At 48.9% G+C, this 22,260-nt stretch overlaps 1 long non-coding RNA gene across 1 annotated transcript; it reads left to right on the forward strand.

Moving 5' to 3' along the window:
* Positions 1-3,695: 3,695 nt before the first annotated feature.
* LOC144334896 (uncharacterized) lies at positions 3,696-18,305 on the forward strand. The gene is made up of 3 exons (XR_013405150.1): positions 3,696-4,765; positions 16,085-16,996; positions 17,559-18,305. It is a non-coding gene; the product is annotated as an uncharacterized LOC144334896 (long non-coding RNA).
* Positions 18,306-22,260: the final 3,955 nt, after the last annotated feature.

The raw sequence follows: 22,260 nt of genomic DNA on the forward strand, positions 1-22,260 counted from the left end.
GGTTGAAATCCTCACCCTCAATGTGATGCTGTCAGGAGGTCTTTGGGAGGTGATGAGTTCCCGAGGCTGGAGACCCTTGAATGGGATTTGTGCCTCAGAAAGGGGCCCAGCAAATCCCTCACCCTCCCATTGTGTCAGGGCCAGAGAGCAGGTGTGTGCCAACCAGGAAGGAGCCCACACCAGAATCCACCCGTGCGGCACCCTGATCCTGCCTTGCAGCCGCTAGAACTGTGAGAAACAAATTCCTGTTGTTCATAAGCCGCTCAGTCAATGGTGTTTCGTTACAGCAGCCTGAGCTGCCTGAGATGACGATGCTCACCGCCCTACAGAAACGGCTACTCCCCTCTCCCAGAAAGAGGGGTTTAATTAAAATCCCTGTCTCTCCTCGCGGCCACCACAGATCTCACTCCCCCACCCCAAAAGCCAGCAGTTGCTAGGATTAAAGGAAACAGAGGATTGTTTTAGACCAGCCCCTCCATATCGATCTGAAGCCTATAACTTTGCCCACTTCCACGGTGGCCGTGTCACTGCAGTGCCCATGTCAGCTCTGTGTCTGCACTGGGTCCCAGGCTGTGCACAGACTCTTCTAGCTGCCCATCCAGCACAGCCATTTCCCCTTCTGCTTTGGAGGCTGTCCTTCGATATCGAACTCCCACCTTTCTGCAACCCAAGGCCTTCTGATCCAGACATTCGGGGTGAGCTCAGCCATGTACTGGAGTCCTTGACTCAGGTAACCCAGGCCCAAGGCGTTGGCACCCACGATCTACTGGCTGTGGGGTCTGCACAGCCACTAGCTGTCCCAGCCACTCCAGGGCCTGGGAGGGGAGGCAGAGGAACCTGTGAAGCTGCCAACAGCCATACGGGGACAGGGGCCCCTGGGATGAGGAGGATGCCATGGAAGGAAATTCAGAGAAAGAAAGAGCCCCAAGGCTGGACGGGTCATGCCCAAAGCCTACACTGCTGAATTTTCCAGGTTTCTGAACTCAATCGCTGACCCACACAGCACATGTTTCCTGAGTGCTGACCCCGCGTGCCATTGGATACGGCAATAAAGTAGGACCCCCACCCACCCCTTCCCCGACACATACACAGGCCTGGGCACCCAGTTGGCACCGTGAGCCAGGGAAGGGGGCCATTTCAGACGGACAGTGGGTGCAGCCTTGCCAAAGCCCAGCAGTCACCTGCACTGCCACAGCCAGGCTGAGTCCAGATCAGCCGCACAGAAACCTGACCCTCTCAAGGGCATGCCTGAGCTCATTAGGGACAGACACCGTCTCCTGCTGATCTCCAACACTTTCTCTGCATGTCTAGTTACAAACGGACGACGCAGTCTCGGAAGCACAGCTGTGACTCTGGAGACAGATCCCAGACCTCCCCCTGCTCCTCTCCGTGGTGCCATTGATGGGGAGGGGCCGGCATGGCCGCATACCCACAGCCACCATGCCACGGAGACACGGGCCTTCGACGGTTACTTCTGCCAAGGAACCCTGCTGCGTCTTGGAGCACACCATGGTGGGCGGGAAGCTCCACCCGGAGAAACAGCGATGCTTCTCCCCAGAGCCAACGGAGGGCACTCCCCGCCCTGCATGCAGCAGATTACTTACATTCTGGAAAACATCTGAGTTAGTGGGGAACAGTAAAATGAAAAGGTCACGCTAGAAAGTTTAGAAGGTTGTGTGGAGTCTCAGGAGGTCCAAAGATTTCTGAACCAAGACTGCTGTGGGCAACGAGCTTACAGGGAAAGTTTCCACACGGGCCTTCAACAAGCAACGCTCAGCAGGGAGGAGCCACGTTCTGGGCAGAACCTCAGAACAAGAACATCGCACACCACAAAGTCACATCAGAGCCAACAGCAACTGAAATACAGCGCTCTCCTGAGATGTGTGCGTCACCTGCAGAAAGTCACCACACATTAAGATGGGGGAAGAAAAGGATAAGGTTAGAAACAAATTTGAAATTATTTCTGCATACATAAAATTTCTACATCCACTGGCTTTCTTTCTGGGAGTAACAACTTTTACATGAGATGCACATCCCCGTTGGAAGGAGTTTGGGTTTTCCGTGGGCAGAGTCAAGGGCTCTCCAAGAAATGTGAACCTTTTCTCACTCACTGAGCCGCGTGCCCTGAGGCCGTCCTGGCCTGTCTGAGCCCCTCCCTGGCTCTGCCTCCAGCCAGCTCCTTCCAGCACTCACCCCGCTGCTCCCAGAGCCTGCACTGGCCCAGGATCTCCTCTTCTGCTGCTGTCAATCTTCCACTTTAGGGTAAATAAGTTGGAAACTAGAAAGTTATAAGACCCCTTAGCTTTTTAAAAATTTGTCTTCTCAGAAAACAAAGAATACTAATTCTACTTCCACGGTTTAACATGTTGCCCCCATCTGCATGTTCATGGATATGTGTTTTTCTATATATTTTAATCAGTACTTATAAAAGCATGCACTGTTGGCTATGTTCAGTTCAATTACATTTGATGTAAGAAGTTTTAGTTTCAGTGAATTCAGGCACTCAAAATTTAAGCCCTCTGACATCTATTAATCAAATGGAAAAATGACAGGTAGATATTACAAAAATCAAGAGAAGTGTTTAATATAAATCCTGGACTTTTAGATATTTCCACAAATGTAATGTATACATTAGTACACGACCTTGAGCATTTTCACAACTCTTTGAACTAAAATTCTGCTCTTAACTTTTATTGGTAGATCGACATCCATATGTGATTATAAGCAGCTCAAACATCAGCTCTTAGAAACAACCAGAAATGCTGTGGGCAAATCCCACCGAGCAGCAAATAACGGAACTGCACCCAACAACCCAGGTACCTCCCCTGAGGCATCTGGAACTTGAGGATTACGAGCAGCCTTTGGTTTTTGAGGCACCCGAGAGTGGGGACTCCAACTCCCCAAGTCTAGGAAGGCCTCAGCGATAAGGAAAACTGATCAAAAAGTCATCCCTGCCGGCCCCCTGCCATGGGTTCCCCCCTGCCGGCCCTCAGCCACGTGCTTACAGATCTCACTTCCTCTCTGTCCCGCAAAGCCTGACTCCTGATTCCAGCCCTGCTGCTTACTGGGATGTGGCCATGGACGTCAACTGCACCTGCAAGGGGAGAAGCCTGTCAGGATACAGGATCCTGGCCATCCTGGCAGCGCTCAAGCTGATACTGTAACTTGGTAGCGAGTTACTTAATGCAAAGGTTTAACTTTGAAAAATTTAGATGTGTGTATTCTAACGGAAATTCTGAATGTAGAACACAGGCCACACCCTCACACAGATGTTGTCTGGCCAGCACTCTTTTGTCTTTTCAATAGACATTGTTAAAAGCAGTTTTTGGTTCATAGCAAAATCAAGAGGAAAGTACAGAGAGTCCTCACCTATCTCCTTTCCCAGCACAGGCACAGCCTCCATCATTCTCCTGCCCTCACCAGACCAGCATGTCTCTACGACCGACAGACCCGCATCAACACGGCACCACCACCCACAGTCCACAGCTCACACGAGGACTCGGCCTGCTGCTGCTCACTCTGTGGGTTTCACAGACGTGGAACGGCATGCATCCCCCATGAAAGCCCCACCTGGAGTTGTTTCCCACCTTCCATATCCCCTATGCTCCTTCCATTGATCTCTCCCTTCCCCAGCCCCTGGCAGCCACTGACTGTTTGACTGTCTCCACAGCTTTGCCTTTTCCAGACTGTGCTGTGGTTGGACTCAGACAGCAGGCAGCCTTTCCAGATTGGAGTCTCACTTAGCAACATGCATTTAAGATCCTTCCTTGTCTTCATGGCTTAGGGGTCCAGTTCTTTTTAGTGCTGAATAATATCCCAGTATCTGACATACCACAGTTGATCCATTCACCTGCTGAAGGGCATCTTGGTTGCTTTCTAGTTTTGGCAATTATAAAGCTGCTGTCAACGTCTGTGTGCACATTTCCGCATGGAAGTAAACTTTCAGCTCCTCCGAGTAAACGTCCAGGACTGTGATTGCTCCTGTGGTCGGAGAGCTTAGTTCCACTGAAAACCGCCACACTGCCTCCTACAGCAGCTGCCCCACCTCCCCCAGTGATGAGTGAGGGTCCTGATGCCCACACACCCACCAGCACGCGGCAGTGTCGGAGTTCGGGTTTTGGCCAGGCCGATGGGTGCACAGTGACGCCTCACCCTATGACATAAGACGCGGGTCATGTTTCCACGTGTAGATTTGCCATCTGTGTATCTTCTTTGTTGGGGTATCTGTCCAGGTCTTTGGTCCATTTTTAATCAGGTTGTTCATTTTCTTGTTGAGTTTTGAGAGTTCCTTGCACGGTTTGGATAACAGCCTTTCTCAGATGAGTCTTTTACAGATGCGTTCTCCCCGTCTGTGGCCTGCCCTCTCATGCTCCTGAGACACTATGTTTTATATTTTGAAAAACACTTTAGACAGAAGATGGACCTCCCAGCCCACCACGGTTCTCAGTTTGGCCGTGGTCACCACCCTCCCAGCCCTGGTTCCCACCTTTCCACGATCTGCTGGTCCTATGGGTGTCAACCCATACTAAGTCCCTAACATATCTCCAATGATGGCAACGTCAAAGCCGGCAGTTTGCAGGTAGAAAGGAGCTGATGGAGGCCGGAGCAGAGTGTGAAGGCCAGCGGATTCATCCCTCGGGGACCGGCAGGCCTCATCAGATATCCCCCTGGGTCACCTCCCAAATGAAGTACCTGCTTTGGCCGTGGGCAGGAAGCAGGACCTGGCCCAGATCTCAGCATATTTGACCTGGCACGGCATTTACAGGTGAGCCTCCATAACCGGAAACTCGACTCTCTGGGGAGAATGCATTTTCATTATCAAGGCTTTTAGGCTTTTAATTAAGAAACCAAAGAGCAGTGACTGGAGTGAGGATGCAGGGACTCTGGGTGACCCACACGCTCGTTTCCACCTGGCACGAAGGACCCTGGAGTGAGGGTGCAGTGCCTGTTCTGAGTCACCAGCACACTCATCATTTCTACATAAACAACCCTGTGAGCCTGTCCCAGGACTTTTTAGCCTAGACCTAAAAATTCACAGCTCAGGAAACCTTCATCATTTTAGGAACCTGAGGGGTGGGCCAGGGGGATCTCACAGAGTGAGGTGCTGTCTATGGGGTCAGCAAAGTGCAGCTGGGGCTTCCCGCAAGCACTTCAGGGAGGCCGTGCACTGGCCCGAGGCTGGTTCCGCCTCCTATCCTCGGTTCTCATGCCCAGCCGTGAGGGGAGCCCCCCGCTTCAGGAGCGGTCCCTGGCTCCAGGCCCTAACGTCCATGTCCAGGCCCCTGGTAGGGCAGCTTCTACCCCAGGGAGGCTGGGACTGGAGACAGCCTGGAGCTCTAGGCAATCCTGGCAACCACATGCTTCCCGAAGTGGCTGCAGACAAACTCCTGCTTCCAAAACCTGGCACGGGCTGTGTGAGGCCTGGAACGCGGGAGGCGCGATTACCCTCTCATGGTTATCAAGTCAAGTCATGGTCTCTTAGACCTAAGTGTGACTGGAAGTATACACATTATGGAAGTGTATATAAATGTGAATACAGAAACGCTCATTTTCCTTTTATATACCTTACATATATGTGTATACGTGCATATGTATAAAACATGGAAGAAAAAACCATACTTAAGATTTCAAATCTCACTCACAAAAATCTCAGAAGCAAATTATTATTCTTAAATTCTAAACAAAGATGTAACATTTTACATTCTTACAAACAAAACGTTCTCTATTAGCATTTTATTTTAAAAACTAAGAATGCATTGCACTCTCTCAATTTCGATTTTTAACTCAGCTCACAAAGGCCCCTGTAGAAAGGCCTCCGTACGGCGGCAAGGATGGCGGTGGTCACACCTGTGGCCATTTATCCTCTCTACATCTAGCTCCTCTCCCTGAGGCAACACACCTCCGAAGTCACAGCCTGGCCTCCCAACTCTCCCCCGTCCCGGGCCTTTTGGCATGTTGCTCTGCTGCACACACCTCAGCAAATACTGCTGATTAGCCAGAATCGCCCAGAAATCTCTTAACCTTGATTCTGGCTGCTTTTGTAATTTGTAATATCTGTACTTCTGGTGTGATTTGAGAAACAACACATTTTAAAATTAGAGAAGATGTGGTTTTTATTCTCTCCTTTCTACTTGCAATCTTGAAAATTCAAGTAGCAGCAAGGGTTTGTTGAAAGTAACTTCCACCAAATAGAACCTATTACAAAGGTACTACAGAGTGCCAAATAACCACATAGATGTAAAATAGACATGCAGACACAGATATAAAATCCAATGGTTAAACCAAATTGAGAAATGCTTGCCAGTTTGATAGGACTTCTAAAACTTGACATAAATGTTGGCTGAGGGATACAAGATGCTATGAGATGAGTGAGATGCTTGGCCTAGAACCACAGGCTCTCTCCTCTTTACAGCAGAAAATCCATAAGGAAGTCAAATCTGAAAGAACCAGGTACCGTTGAACGGCATACTCAGCCATCCTTCTCCATTCCTGGGCCAGGTGCGGTGAGTGCAGCCAGTCGTTCACCAACATCCATCATCCATCCTCCAGGCCATGGCTACACTTTACTCCCAGGCTCCCTGTCATTATGTAGATTAGGTAAATCAGGGCCACTCTCACCTTAAGCCTCCCCCGCCAGCATGGCAATCACCCATTCCCAACCACAGCAAGGACAGCCGTGTCCCTGGGAACGCAAAGCAGGGGTCGGGAAGAAACCTGGATCTCTGAATACCTCATGGAGCAGTCACCAGCCTGGAACATCCTCCCTGACAGGTTTGCAAGACAGAAAAACTCCTTGGTTCCTCAAGCTACAATACTGCAGAGTCTCAGGTCACAGCATCCTTACCTACCCTCATCAGGAACCGTTCATGCTCATCAAGACATGAGAACAAAACTGCAGTGGCACAGTCACACTCAATGCAGACCACCTGCTGCTCACATTCATCGTATTAACACCAAAAAGCCACCGTGGTGGATATATCCTGGATGTGGACACTCGGCGGCTTTTTGCTGGAGATGTGCTTTGTGCATTTATCGCACAACCATCTTGGCGTCAGGAGGGGCTGTGCAGATGGCAGCTGTGCACGTCACAGGGAGTCTCAACTCGCTGGACTCTCAGCCAGCTCCCACTATCAGTGCCCGCAGAGTCCTCTCCTCCGGGAGCACGTGCTTGGACGCCACAGTGGCCTGTGGATCCACACAACAGCACTGTGTGCCCCAGGAGCTTAGAAAGTACCACTGCATCAATGCCTCCACAGGTGAGGCCGGGGGCAGAAGCCAACCTCAAGCAGTTACGGTCCTCCGTGGGGCTGGCGTCCAGGCAGGAAGGCGGCTCAGCGGCTCTCCTCTCACTGTGGAACTTCCTAGGTCCCCACATGAACAGAACCTAAATAACACGCAACGAACAACAGGAACGAGAACACGACCAGCAGCTTCTGAGATGAGCAAGCTGGGCTGATCGTGAGACACCTGACGGGGACGGTGCCAGAGCCCCTCCCAGTGACCTGTGTGGACAGCGCTGCCAGCATCTCCCTAAAACCAGCCCAAGTCAAGTTAGACTTGAGGCTTTCCAGGACTGGGTAGATCCATTCAATCCCACAGTCTGAACCTTCCAGGCCGTGTCTCATGGCCCTCATCTCACATATGGGAACCCGGACGCTGCACCATAGACGTGGCCCCAAGCCCTCGTTCCTTCTTCAACACCACACACCAGTACAGTGAACACTTAGGATCTGGGCATTCACATAAAATACTGCTTAACTAAAACTTCTGATTTAGAACATGTTTAATTCCTACTCACAGAGCTCAAAGTGTTCTGTCCTAGGAGGCGGTAGCTGTAACTAAGCATGAGAGAAGAAGGGATCAGAGTGGTGCCAAGTATTAAATATTCCTCTAAATCTATTCACCAGGTTGCCATGCTATTGTCACCTGCTTCATTTTCTGTCCTTAAAAGACAAAATAGTTACTTTTCAAAATAGACAACCTGTTTTACTGATGCTTAGCTATAAAGTAGCGAGCTACGTATCCAAAAGGGAGATATGGGAAAACAGAAAATGTCCACAAGCGATCGGGGTTGGGGGGCAGTTGCAGCAGCACCTGGCTCTGTTGCGTTGTGAGCCAGCCACGTGGGCTGGACAGCTCACTTAGCCACTGAAATTACATCATCTAAGATTTTGTTTCAGTTACTTTGATAAATTCTCCCTCTTGCTATGAAGAGTAAGGTTTGTTTTTTTTGTTTTTGTTTTTTGACTTGGAGTCTCGCTGTGTCACCCAGTCCAGAGTGCAGTATTACAACCATGGCTCATCGCGGCCTTGACCTTCTGGCTCAAGCAATCCTCCCGCCTCAACCTTCCAAGTAGTTGGGACCCAAAGGCGAGTTTGATTTCTTTGCTAACGAATTCCTAATTCACCTCGCAGTGGGCCTGTCAAGGCCATATGCCCGGACATCCATCTTGCCGACCGTCCATGTGGTCTCTAAGGTGGATGCACTCCGGTTGCCTGGGCTCCTGCACGTGATACTGAGTCTCCAAGTCTGCCGCTGTATAAGGGACTGACAGCCCCAAGCGTCTCGACGCGCCACCTTGAGCCGGGCTTTATTCCACAGGGCGACTCTGCTTCCCGTGATGAGATGCAGCACGTGAGCACAGATCAAAGGGTATCAGCAACTAACCCATTCCCCTGGTACTAAGCAGAGGACCAAGAGTTTAGTTCCTTACTTATTTGCTACGGGCTTGACTCAAAACAGCTTTCTGGAATCCTGGGGACAAACATCTCTAACTGCTGAGAATTCTGGCTTTAGTAACGGAAGAATCACCTAAAGCCCATTTTGTAACTGCTGTTCTTATCAGAATTTGAGGCCAAAGGGAAAAATAAAAGGGGGGCTAAGATCGTGACACCCCAGTTTGCACAAGGCCAACCAGCCTGCTTGAGGGGGTAAAAGGAATAGGATTTTTAAACTGCTGAGTTTTAAAAACATGGCTGTAGGCTGGGCGCACTGGCTCACGTCTATAAGCCCAGCACTTTGGGAGGCCGAGGTGGGAGGATTGCTTGAGGCCAGGAGCTCAAGACTGGCTTGAGTAACACAGCAATACCCTATCTCTTTAAAAAGAAAAAAAAAGGTTATTAAAATAGTAATAAAGGTTAATACAATAAATTACTATGTCAACATGGCACCCCCTGCCGTCAGACGAGGTGCAGTCTCTGTGGCTGTGAGGTCCGGAGAGAAATGTAACCGGCATCATAGGGAAGGTGGACCCCAAAGCCCCACAACATTACTCCTGTACAGTGTGTTAACCAGCATGAAGTCTCCTCCACAATCAGAAGCCTGGTTTAGAGGAACGCTGCCCACTGGACCTGGGTGGACTCCAGATGCCGGCCGACCAGACAGCCCCACCCTGGGACCCTGCCGGCAGCCCCGACTGGACAGAATGGCCTCATGAGTGTCCTTTCCTGCCACAGGCTGCAGACCCTGAGCCAGTCCTGGCTGTGACTGAGGCTGCGCATAAACGTCTGCGCCCAACAGCTCACCTTTGTACATGACACGCCCAGTCCACCTCATTTCAAATGTTACACTTGCCCCAAGGCGAACACGGATGTTACAGGTTAACTCACTGCATGTGTGCTAGACTTTCCCTGTGAGTGTTCAGACATTGCACAAACCGGATGAACAAACCCCACTTTCCCTGTAAACGTTCAGACATTCCTTGAGCCCGATGAACAACCCCGGAACGTGTAATGCCGCGGCCTCCTCCCCTCCTGAGGGGCGTGTGCTTACAGCTCCCCCAAGACCACATTTCCCAAAGCACAGAGTGTTACTCTGAAAATAAAACCTCCTTTTTCCTTCCTCTGTACATCTCGTGGTCGTGTTAACAACTATTGCTACAAATGCAGAGAAACGGGGTATCATCCGTGCTGGTCACCGAATTCCTAGCACCAAAGCTTCAAGGCCCCCCAGTCTGAAGGAAGCTTCTATCACCCTAAAGCCAACTCTGGAGACGAAGGCCAAGCTGGGGAAACGCTGTGTCTCTGCAAATCCACGCCACGGGGCCCTCTGCAGTTGTGTGTAAGGAACTCTTGGTCTGTCCTGGGGTTTGGGGAAATCAGGATGCAAGCAGATACCGTACGCTCTGCCACGGGACCGTGAAGTCTGCGGAACCTCAGAGGAACACGGAGACAAATGGCTGCACGACTCCCACAGGCCGAGCCTCGATGGGCGTCCGTGTCAAGAACACAGACACGCCGGGAGGGGCAGCCGATGCAGGCAACGCCTGCAACTCCAGCAAGCAACAGCGTCTGAGTGTGGGGGTCTCTGGCCAGGCTCCACCACAACTGCCATATTCTGTGACAAAATTTTAAAAATAGGTTTTAACTAGTTATAACTCTAACTTGTTTTACACATAAACAGAACACAGGGTACCAACAGGCTCCAAAATACTTTGCCTAGAACCAAGTCTAGAATGCAGATGGATGCTGCTCCGAGTGTGAGGAGTCCCCTTGTAGTGCCATAAATCCTAGATCTAGGTGACTAAGTGCTCTTCCTAAACCAGACGGCACCATGAGGCTCTGAGGGCACCCTCTGTCCCCAGGCCAGTCCATCAGGCCCTGCAGAAGCTTCTAGAGTAAGAGCCTGTGGATTTGTATTGGACGGATGTAAACCAGGCAAAGTCACAGGGGCTCGTCCTGGAAGCCCATCCATTTACCCACTCATGCCGTGGAGAGCCCTGCCCCCAACTCCACACCCGCAATCACGCTCAACCACAAGAACTGGCTTCTAGGCCCTCAAGCTACTCCCTCTCGACCCCGGACAGACGCTTCTCAAACCATGAGGCCCAGAGTAGTCTTAACAGGTGGTCCCAGCAGAACTGGCCACTGCATGAATTGATATTTTGTGTGTGGGGGGGTGGTTGTTCTTCTGTCACTCAGGCACAGTGCACCATAAGTACAGTGGTGCTATCATGGTTCACTGCAGCCTCAACCTGCCAGGCTTGGGTCATCCTCCAGCCTTAGCTTCCCGAATAGCTGGGACCACAGGTGTACATCACCTGTCCTATTTAATTTTTTGTAGAGTCAGGGTCTTGCTATGTTGCCCAGGCTGGTCTTGAATTCCTGGGCTCAAAAGTGAACTGCCCAACTCAGCCTCCCAAGGTGTTGGGATGACAGGTGTGAGCCACTATGCCCAGCCTAGAATTGGTTTTTCTTAAACCTGAGTTTGACACATGAACCCCACTTACATAGATATCAGCACACTCTCACAGCTCGAGAGTTTTCCTGAATCTCAATTCTGTCCGTTCAAGGTCAATATCTAAGAAAGGGTCAGAACTGACCCTCCCTCAGTGAAGCCTAAGAGCAAATACAGCAGCATCTCAGTGTATGAGGAGACAAAGTAAGAAGGGTGGAAAATACACACTGAAATTCTAGTGCTAGAATCATAATCACCAACACTTTAAGAGGGAATCTGCTTTCCAAAATATGTAGCTGCTGGATTAATTTCAAAGTCACCAGATTCCACAGGCAGTAGCTCACAGGGGCACAGCTTTCTAAGGCCGCACAGCCCGGGACAGCGTAACAGCCTCAGGGCAAAGCAAACTAAACAAAGGCTTGGTTCTCTCAAGGACGAAGGTGCTCAAGTGTTTCCAAATAGATTCTTCTAAGTAAGTTAGATGCCTCCTACAACACTGTTTAGAGTGCCAGTGTATTCAGAAACATGAAGTTGAAACTACATCTCAGGACCCCAAAATCACTACGCTAAAGGGACGTCAAGGTGAGGAAGAGCTTAGACCAAACCTGCCTCCCATGCTCTTCCTAACAGAGACAGCTACTGGGGGTGGGGGGAAAAAGCCACGTACCTCCCTCACAACCGATCCACAAGGAAATTCCTCATGGACAGAGTATAGAACTCAAAGTCCCCATCTGCACACGGAGATAAATGCGGATCTAACTGCCTCCTCTGGAAAGATGCACCAGAAATGCATTTGTCTGATCTACCTGTGACCTGGAAATCCCTCCCCGCTTCGAGCCGTCCATCCTTCCTAGACTGAACCAACGTACGTCTCACATGTATTGATGTCTCACGTCTCCCTAAAATGTGTAAGACCAAGTTGTGCCCCAAACACCTTGGACACATGTCCAGGACCTCCTGAGGCTGCCGCAGTGTGTCCTCAACCCCTCCTAAGGCTGTGTCTATAACCTTGGGAAAATGAACTCTATGGACCGAGGAGTGTCGCAGAGATCCTTCTGGTTTACAGGAAGCATTCTCTCCTGCGAGTATATCAATGAAATCATGTGGAATTACAAAATGCCACTTTAGTAAAAGCCAAGGAATTAGGGTTCTATGTGCTTCAAAAAAAAAAGTAACGTTCTATTTGTCAATGGACCATGAAGCCCACACCCCCTTTTGCAGTGAAGATGTCAAATGGGACGAGAGGCCCCTCCTGAGGATGCTACCCTCTGACCCCACTTCCCAGAGTCCAGTTTCCTGCTGCTCAGGGAACAGCAACCCCAGCTTCACGGGGCTCAGGCCTCCAAACCCAACTCCCACCCATGCTGGAGAATCACCCCAGGGACTAGCTAAGTGGCAGGTGCAACTCTCACCTCACCCCCTTAAAGGGGAAAAGGCACCTTCCCGCTCCTCTTCCTGCTGGTGGGAACAGGGGCAGGAGCTGGAGGATCAGGAGTCGGGCGGCAGAACGGAAGCAGCCTGGGTCCCTGCTAGTCAGAGTTGGCAACTGCCAACCATCCCCGACATTCACTTTGCAAATAAATCCTTCTCTTTTGTCAGGTCCCTGGTTATAAGTTTGCACCCGTAACTTAAAAAGAAAAAAAAAAACTCAGATTAAAAAATCGGTGTTTGGCTGACAATATTTCAATTATCTTGGGGCCTTGGGTCAAATGATGGCAAAACAGGAAACTGAACGCTGTTATTCAGGAAACTACCTTCCAGCGCCGTCTACCCTCCCAGGCTGTCACCTTATGGTTGTTTGTCTGCTAGATGATTAACAATAACTGTTCTGAAAAACTAGGTGTACAGAACAGACAAGAAGTCAGCTCGGGTTGAGGGGAAGCAGGATAAGACCCCCTTCCCCGCAGGATGGTGGAAGAGGAGGAACCTTCAGCACCTGGGTTTTCAGGATGCTGGATCTCTGAGAGCATTTCTCACAGCTCAAGTACAGCCAGACCCTCCTCTGACACAGCCTGTTCAGGCGAAGGTGGGCACCTGCCCTAGAGACCCACAGCCCTGTGCGGGGCTCAGCTGGAGCTGAACTTGCCTCCCTTGGTAAGAGTCAGGGCCAGGGGTGGGGAGAGGAGAGAAGCAGCAGGCCTGAGGGCCACTGTGGAAACTCCATGCCGCGCTAACTCTCGTCTGATGTGCTCCGGCCAAAGCCACGCTTCTCGGAGGGAGTTTCCCTTCACACATCCGGAAATCACCAACACATAGTCTCCCCACAGAACAAATCCTTCCCTAGGAGGCAGACGCTTGGCTGTAACACGGGGTAATGAGGGCCGCGCCTTCGTGCCCACTCTGTAGTGTTTCCTGTTACCTATTTTACCTTAAGCTACAAATGATTCCCGTTTACACGGGACACAGTGACACAGACAGCAAAACACATAAGATTCAGTGTGGTCCCACACCCGTCACTGCTGACCTCAAGTGCTTTGTTCGTTTTGCTTCTAGAGTTTGTACTCTCTCCCGGGGTTCCAGGCCTGTGGATTCAACCAACCATAGATCAACATATTTTTAAATGTGTTTGTACTAAGCATTCAGACTTTATTATTCATTAAACAACTACTCGCATGGTATGTCCATGGTATAGCTGTTACGAGCAACCCTGACATGACTGTCTGCAGGAGGATGTGCATATGTCATATGCAAACACGATGCCATTTTATTGCAGGGACCTGAGTGCCCACAGACCTTGGATTCCATAGGCAGTCCTGCAGCCCACCCCCATGGGCACTGTGGAATGGCTATAATAGAAAATACGGAGGTTTTAAACAGTTATGTACTAAATCTAATCTTTTGTTAAGAAATTAACGTGTATCACTTGTATTATTTGGAAGTCCTTCCTGGCCCAGAGACTTGACATGTTCTTATCTTTTTGTCCACGGATCTAGCCATTCCAGTAAGCTTGTTGAACACAAATCAATTTTACAATTAAATTCTTACAAGAATCACACTCAATCTGTAAGCTGCTTTGGTTTTTAAAGTGAAATAAGCAATAGTTTTGCCAACCTGCTATATCATAGAATAACAGGATAAAGCAGCCCCATGACATGCAAAAACATGGGGTTCAAAGCTAACCAGTATAAAACACGTTACAAACCCCTAAATATGAAAACGTTTTACAGCAAAACAGATATTCCAGAAAAAAACAAGATGTTCAAAAAAGCCCTTTGCAGAAAAGCACTTTCCCCTTTATTTTTCACACGGTTTCCTGAAGCTTGTGTTTGGTGATGACCATGAACCAGAAGTAGCGTCCGCTGCAACTACTGTTACGGCAACACAGAATATTAAGGCAAAAAAAAAAAAAAAGGCCGGGCGCGGTGGCTCAAGCCTGTAATCCCAGCACTTTGGGAGGCCAAGACGGGCGGATCACGAGGTCAGGAGATCGAGACCATCCTGGCTAACACGGTGAAACCCCATCTCTACTAAAAAAATACAAAAAAAAAAAAAAAAAAAAACTAACAGGGCGAGGTGGCGGGCGCCTGTAGTCCCAGCTACTCGGGAGGCTGAGGCAGGAGAATGGCGTAAACCCAGGAGGCGGAGCTTGCAGTGAGCTGAGATCCGGCCACTGCACCCCAGCCTGGGCGACAGAGCGAGACTCCCTCTCAAAAAAAAAAAAAAAGGACACAGCATATTTCCTATTGATGAGAACAGGTAGAGTGTTATAAAATGAGTGTGGCCTAAAGTCAACAAATGTTCAAATTCTAGGTCTCCCGCAGACACTAGACGGTAACCGCCAAAGCTTATGTACCTGGCAACGTTCAAGGAGACCAAGTTCAGAGCTGTCACAATGCAGCACCATCCTCACGCGATCTCAGGCACGTTTGAGGGCAAGTGCCCCCGTCACAGTGGGAAAGCTGCCCAGCCCAGCACTTCCTGAGATCACAGACCTTCGCCTTCCCACGTCTTCAATAGTTCCTTTAGACCGGGAACCAGACAACAAAACCTAAAACACTTCCTCAAATCTCAAGACAGTCTTTAGAGCTCTTTTCCTTGCCCCTTCTCTTACTGAAAAAGCCTATTTTGTAAGCAACCTGTAGTGCTTCCCAGAGCTGGGGCGGGAGGAGAGCTGGTGTTGGGTAGACCGAGTTTCAAGCGTGGGGAGACCAGGAAGTTCTGGAGATGGATGCCGGTGATCGTGGCACCACAGTGTGAACACACTTAATGCCACAAAACCATACACTTAAAAATAGAGTGCTGTGTAAGTTTACCACAATCAAAAAACTGAGAAAAGTCATCTATAATTACTGTCTCCAATATCTTCCATCCTGTAAGTTACATTTGCTTTCGGAAATCCTCAGAGCAATCATGAAAAACTAATACCCTGTCGTCTCTGAAACGCAAAGTCGTTCAAGGGCTTTGGTTATAGGAAAGTAGCTGGAAAGCAAAGCGTCCGTTAGGCACAGCAGCCGTGATAGGACAAACACACGGTAGGAAGGTGGTGGTCATGCTACACACAGATGGGAAGGGTGTGGGGAGCCACAACACCTGATTCTTGGGAGGCACCTGGGCAGGAGCTGAGAATGTACCAAACACGTTCGATCATGCAATATTCACGGACCCCGAGTCCATCCACCACCGCTGACATCCACTGTGGCTGGGGTGTCCTCCCAGCCTGTGATGGCTCGCTCCTTCGGTTAACTGCCTTGAATCTACTGGTTCCTCTCCTCATGGACCTCTTTCCTGTCATCTTCCTGTCATTTTTCTGTCAGCAAACACATTTCTTGTCATTTTCCTGAACTGACATGACATTTCCTGTCATTTTCCTGAACTGACATGACATTTCCTGTCATTTTCCTGAACTGACATGACATTTCCTGTCATTTTCCTGAACTGACATGTCATTTCCTGTCATTTTCCTGTCAGCAAGCACATGCGTCCAGCCTGACCTTGCTGATGTGCTCCAGCGGCCCTGGACTCGAGCCGCACCGTTCCATCAGTGTGGCATTCGCGAGTTACCTCCTGGGAAATGCCAGGTGATGGTAACATCAACCAGGAGGCACAGCTGAGAAGCAGAACGCATGGTGCGGTGCCCAGAACGTCACGTCCTTGAACAGACGCTCCGTATCTTCTCCTCTCCTGCCAGAGCTTCGCTGTAGGAAGGCGGCCATTCCTCCAGTGCTGCTACTTCCAACACCGGGGAAAGCAAGCTTCAGAAATGAACGGTGTCAAAGAGGGAGGACCCACCAGCAGGGCTACCGGCAGCCAGACAACCGCAGCCCCAGCATTCCCCAGCCACCATGACTGACAGCCCAGGCTCCAGAAATGCACGGCTTCAACCTTAGGAGTAAAAACCCTCCCAATCCAACTATTATTTTCAACAATGGGATTGAGGAATGAGGTGTTCTAACCCTGCCTCTCTCGACAGCACAGATCATCAGATCCCAGTTCTTATAGGATTGGGGAGTGGGGTGGGGTGGGGTGGTTCCTAACCCTGCCCGCCTTCATAGAAAAGAACTTCGATATGATGACCTGTGCTAGATTAGCACTTTGCTTCTGCCACATGCAGTCATCCTCAGCACCAGGAAAAGTCAGAATCGTTGAGTGATGACACCAATACCAACACACGCCGTTCTGCGGCTCTGGTAACTGGCTGCACAGATACAACCCGATAGTGGTGAGGTCTAAAGACATCACCAGTCTTCCCAAGGATTGTGTTCCTGAATATTTTGCGTTTGGAATAACGGTCTTCTTTGCCAGGGCTGAGCCATGCTTCCCTCTCGCCTGTCCTCTGCTTTCACCAGCTTCGTGTGCGCTTCCGGACAAGTGTTTGTGCAGGTGCTATCACTTATTTCCACAGCGAGAATATACACAGACACCACACAGAAATGGGCAACCCCGTTAGGAGCTGTGCAGAGAGATCTAACTCATCCCATGTGCCAAATTCCTGTTGCCATGGAAATTAAACTAACTAAACTAACGTTGCTATGATCTCATCTCTTACTGTACCACTAAAGATCATCCGGGTAAGAGGAATGTGCCTCTGCATAGCATTCAGCTCACATTTACATGTCGGTTTTTCCTGAATATGGTTATGTGAGATAGAAATCAGTAAGATGGGGTGTAACATACAGTATAGGATCGTTGTGTCTCCTAGCCTCAAACACTTCAAGATCCTCAGAAAATGAAGTTTAACTCTGGGGACGTGAGTTACATAGTAACTTGTTTTGGATACTATCATATCAACACCAAATAACTTCTTGAATTCCTTTTTAAATTGAAAAGCAATTTACAAAGCACAAAAGCCCCAATATTAAAGAATACAATTCAGTCTTTTTAGCATATTCTAAAAGCTGCACATCAACCACTAGTATGTAATTCCGGGACTTTTTCACCACAGGCCAAAGAAACCTTGAACCCATTAAGAGTCAGCACCTGGCTCCTTCCTTCTACCAGCCCCTGACAATCACCAGCCAACTTCCTTTTCTCTGGATTTGCACATTCTGGACACCTGTTGTGAGGAGAATCGTACAGTGCATGACCTTTGGTGTGACCTTCGGTGCTGACATCTTTCACGTCTAAGGTGAGTGGAATCTCAGTGAGTGACCGGTTGACAGACACCTGGACTGTTTCTACTACTATGAATAATGCTGCTGTGAAGATTCAGGCATGACATACTTTTTGGGAAAATGTTTTCAGTTTTCTTGAGCATATGGCTAGGAGTGAAATTGCTGGGTCGTATGGTGATTTCATGCTTTTCTGAGGAACTGTCGGACTTTTCCAAATCAACTGCACCATTTTACTTCCCCTCCCACTAGCAATATATCAAGATTTCAGTTTTCCCCAATTCACCAACATGTCACTGTCCAATACTGGGGTTTTACCCACCCATCACGGTGGTTGTGAAGTGTTATTTCACGGTGGTTTTGATTTCCATTTCTAAGATGACGAATTCTGCTAAACATCTCATGTGCTTTTTAAGGCATTTATATGTCTTTCTTTGGAGAGTGTCTATTCAAATCCTTTGTCCATTTTTAAATTGGATTTTTATTAAGTTTTTGAATATATTCTTGATATCAGGTCCTTATCATGATAATGTATCCTGTTCTGTGGGTTGTCATTTTACTTTAATAGTATCCTCTGAATTGAACATTTTTAATTTTGATACCGTCTTTTTCCCTTCAGTTGCTTGTTATAGCTCTAGACGTCTCAGCCAAGGAAACATTGCCTAATCCAACCTAACAGTTTCTCCAGGATTCTCCCCTAAAGGTGTTATGAGCTGAACTGTCCCCCTCCCCCAAGATTCCATGTTAAAGTCACAACCCCAGAAACCCAAAATGTCACTGTATTTACATACAGGGCCTTTAACTTGGCAATTTAGGTCCCATAAGATCTTAAAAGTAGGCCCTGATCCAGTATGACTGGTGTTCTTTTAAGAGAATTTAGACACAGTCCTCAGTGCTGCATACACGTAAGAGAAACCTGTGAGGACACAGAGAAGAAGCTGTCTACACAGCATGGGGTGAGGCCCCAGAGAATCCAACCCTGCCCTCACCTTGATCCCAGGCTTCCAGTCTCCAGAAAAAAGGAAATAAGACGCTATTGTCTAAGTCGCACGGTCTGTGGTGTCCGTTATGGTACCCAGCAGACTGACAGAATGGGTCTCAGTCAGCTCCTTACATTGGAACCATGTTGAGCTTTGCGCGTAGGGTGAGGAAAGGTCCAGTCCATACTTTTCTATGTGGATACCCCAGTTGTCCCAGCACCATTGAGTTGTGAAAGGAAAAAAGTAAAGCAACCCTTGCTGTCCTCTCTCCATCAACAGATTAGAAGATACACTGAAGAATCATGGACAATTTTGTCGGTTTAAGCCAGTGGTTTTCAAACTTTTGGGTCTCAGGAACCCTTTGCACTTTATTAAAGAGCACAAAAAAGCTTTCTCATCAGGCCGGGAGTGGTGGCTGCTCATGCCTGTAATCCCAGCACTTTGGGAGGCAGAGACAGGTGGATCACTTGAGGTCAGGAGTTCGAGACCGGCCTGGCCAACATGGTGAAACACCGTCTCTACTAAAATACAAAAATTAGCCTGGCATGGTGCTGAACACCTGTAGTACCGGCTACTAGGGAGGCTGAGGCAGGAGAATCGCTTGAACTCAGGAGGCAGAGGTTGAAGTGAGCTGAGGTCACACCACCGCACTCCGGCCTGCATGGCAGAGCAAGACTCCGTCTCAAAAAAAAAAAAAAAAAAAAAAACAACATAATTTAGTTTCTTTTACAAGGATAAAGTCATTACATCTTAACACAGTGTTAAAGAAGAAACCATTTTCCAAAATAAGCAGCAGCGTGGCAACAGTTTGTGCTGCTGTGAAAACACCTAACATCTCTGCACCTCAGACAGCAGGATTCTCATGCCTGCATCTGCGTTCAGTGGGCTGCAGAGCCATGGCTGAAGTTTATGAAGAAAGTCCGACCCCATACTGATATACAATTAGGAAGCAGTATTTTCATTGTGTTTTCAGATCATTTTAGGTATTCTCTGCTGCCAAATGTAACAAGTGGCACTTCCGTACAGGCTGTCTGCAACACAGAGTCTGTGCTCTGGTCGACGGGCCTTTCTGCCCCAATTCCTTCTAAATCGACTGGTCCGTCTTGCACTTGAATGGCTTTTACCAGCACACGATTTTGTAATCACACATTGGTTAGAAAATACTGGTTCGGAGTTATGAGCGGCTTCCACATTTCATTATATGTCCAAAAAAAAAAAAAAAAAAAACCCCACATCAGTATCACCATTGATCACATGAGAAAGTGGTGGACACAAGATTTTTATGTTTTAATATTCGCTGGAAAGCTCAAATGTCTATCATTGGGAAAAATGTAAGGTACTTTCCTTGAGATGAAAGTCATTTTGTTCATTTTTCAGGCCACACCTGCAAATACCTCCATCTGCAGTGGCATCTTTTGTAAGTCATTCTTTATATAAAGGCGGCCGTTAGTGGAACAAGTGGTTCTGCAGGTTCATAGTTCAGAGGCACCAGTGCTCTCCCAAGATAACCATAAAATCCGCAGAAGACGCACCTGTGCGCACTTCCTGTTTCTCACTCAGAACATTCCAGAAGGAACCCTGAATCCCAATGCCACAGCGGGACTGAAGTTTGCTCTCACCCTCACTATATAAACCCAGGGAGCTCCCCCAGCCCCCACCCCGAGGCCACAGCCTTGGTCCTCTATCTGGTCTAGGGGGGCTCCTGCAGCTCCAGCCTAACAGGGAACAGAAGGCACCCACATGTCACAAAGCCCTCCCAAGGCCCAGCGAGCACTTCTGCTTATGTGCCAGCCAAGTGCGTTTGACAATTCTACAGCCAGCTGTACGGCAGGTAGCGAGGTACCCAGCAAATACTCAGGGCTCACGTTACTAAGGAAGGTGCACAGCGAGGTACCCAGCAAGTACTCAAGGCTCACGTTATGGAGGAGGAAACCAGGCAGATAGTGAGGTACCCAGCAGGGTTCACGTTACCGAATAGGAAAGGAGGGTGGAGACAAGGGGGCTGGAACAGTCTGTCATAAGCTTTAGCATTTACAAGGCTCGCTGAAGATTATCTGATTTGATCGTCACAACAGCTCACAAGATAGGCAGAGGCAAAACTATTTTCACTTCATAAAAAGAGATCCCGAGAACTGATGATGACCACGTGCTCTTCCCACAGGCTCCCAGAAATCCTCCTCAAATCATCTCTCAGTTGTATACATGTGATAATATCTCAGTCAAGTCCCCTCTCTGCAGGGGAATTTTACTGCCGCCCTGCTGTTCCTTCGCACCCCTGCCCTCTCCTGCATTTCAGCCATGCCCACCATCCATGGGGAGTCTGCACCACCCCACCCCCACTGCTGCTGATGGCTTGGGTCACGCTTACCTTTCATTACCACCTACAGGGACCTGTTCTTCCTTCAAATGCAGCTCAAACTCACTCATTGTGTGAAGCCTTTCTGTCATGTGTAAAATCAGTCTGTGGAACGCTTCATTTAGGAGGTGCTTATGTTGCCTCATTGGCTGTGATCAGGACCAAATTCTGAGCAAACCCGGTGGTCCCCTCTCCCCATCTCTGCTCCAGTGCACTTAAAACAAGGATTCCTGGAAGCATCTTTTTAGTCCAATTCATGCATGAGTCTGCCCCACACACTGCAGAAAAGCCCTGGTGGTCGGTGGTCAGGGCTCAAGGCCCCCCAGGTAGGTAAGGAGAGCTTAGTGCCCTCTCTGGAGTTGTCGCTCAGAGACCCACGGCTGGAAGGGAAGAAACTTGCATCCTGTGAAACACCTAGGCCCCGAGACCCACTCAGGAGTGGAAAACGGGGAAGGAGCCTTGAACAGACCCTCGGGAGGGCAGACAGTGGGAGCCACGGAGGCCACCAGGAAAGAGGGAGGCAGGCAGTGAGGCCACAGGTGATGTGGCCGGGAGGGAGGCGTTGTGACCAGAGGTGAGGTGGTGGGCGGATGACACGGCGTGGTGTGGGGAGGAGATGTGGCCAGGGGCAATGTGGCCAGGGAAGGAGACACAGCTGGAAGGAAGTGACAAGGGGGGTCTCCAGGCCCCAGACTGTGTCTGATTTATAGATGACATTTTACTTAAGATGTTATATCTAACTTTAAAGAAAAGTAGCAATTTCGAACCATTGTGTACATTTAAAGCACGGTACAAATTGAGCACATTTCCCAAACCAAAGAACAGGGCATTGAAGAAAAAATTCATTTAAGATCAGAAATAAAGAGATCCTACAGCTCTTCCAGTCCAATCCCCACCCTAACGTGAATGGGGGGAAAAGGAAGTAGATTCTAGTCAGTCAGAATTAAAGGCAAAACCGATCCACTTTACTTTCTAGACAGAAAACAAGAAGCTCATCAAGGAATCCCTACAAACAGTAGCTTTAGTAGTTCCCGAAATGCAAAATTCACCTACAAAGTAAATCATCTGCTAAGTGTGTATAGAGTAATTTTTTTCATTATTGCCTTCCTCATCTGCAGGGGCTTTTTTACACCTTGTTTCCCCTTAATTGCCTCCAACACCCAGGAAATTTAAACCCCACAAGTAAACTGTGTCTCGATT

The sequence above is a fragment of the Macaca mulatta genome, chromosome 15 (assembly GCF_049350105.2).
Source record: "Macaca mulatta isolate MMU2019108-1 chromosome 15, T2T-MMU8v2.0, whole genome shotgun sequence".
NCBI lineage: Eukaryota > Metazoa > Chordata > Mammalia > Primates > Cercopithecidae > Macaca > Macaca mulatta.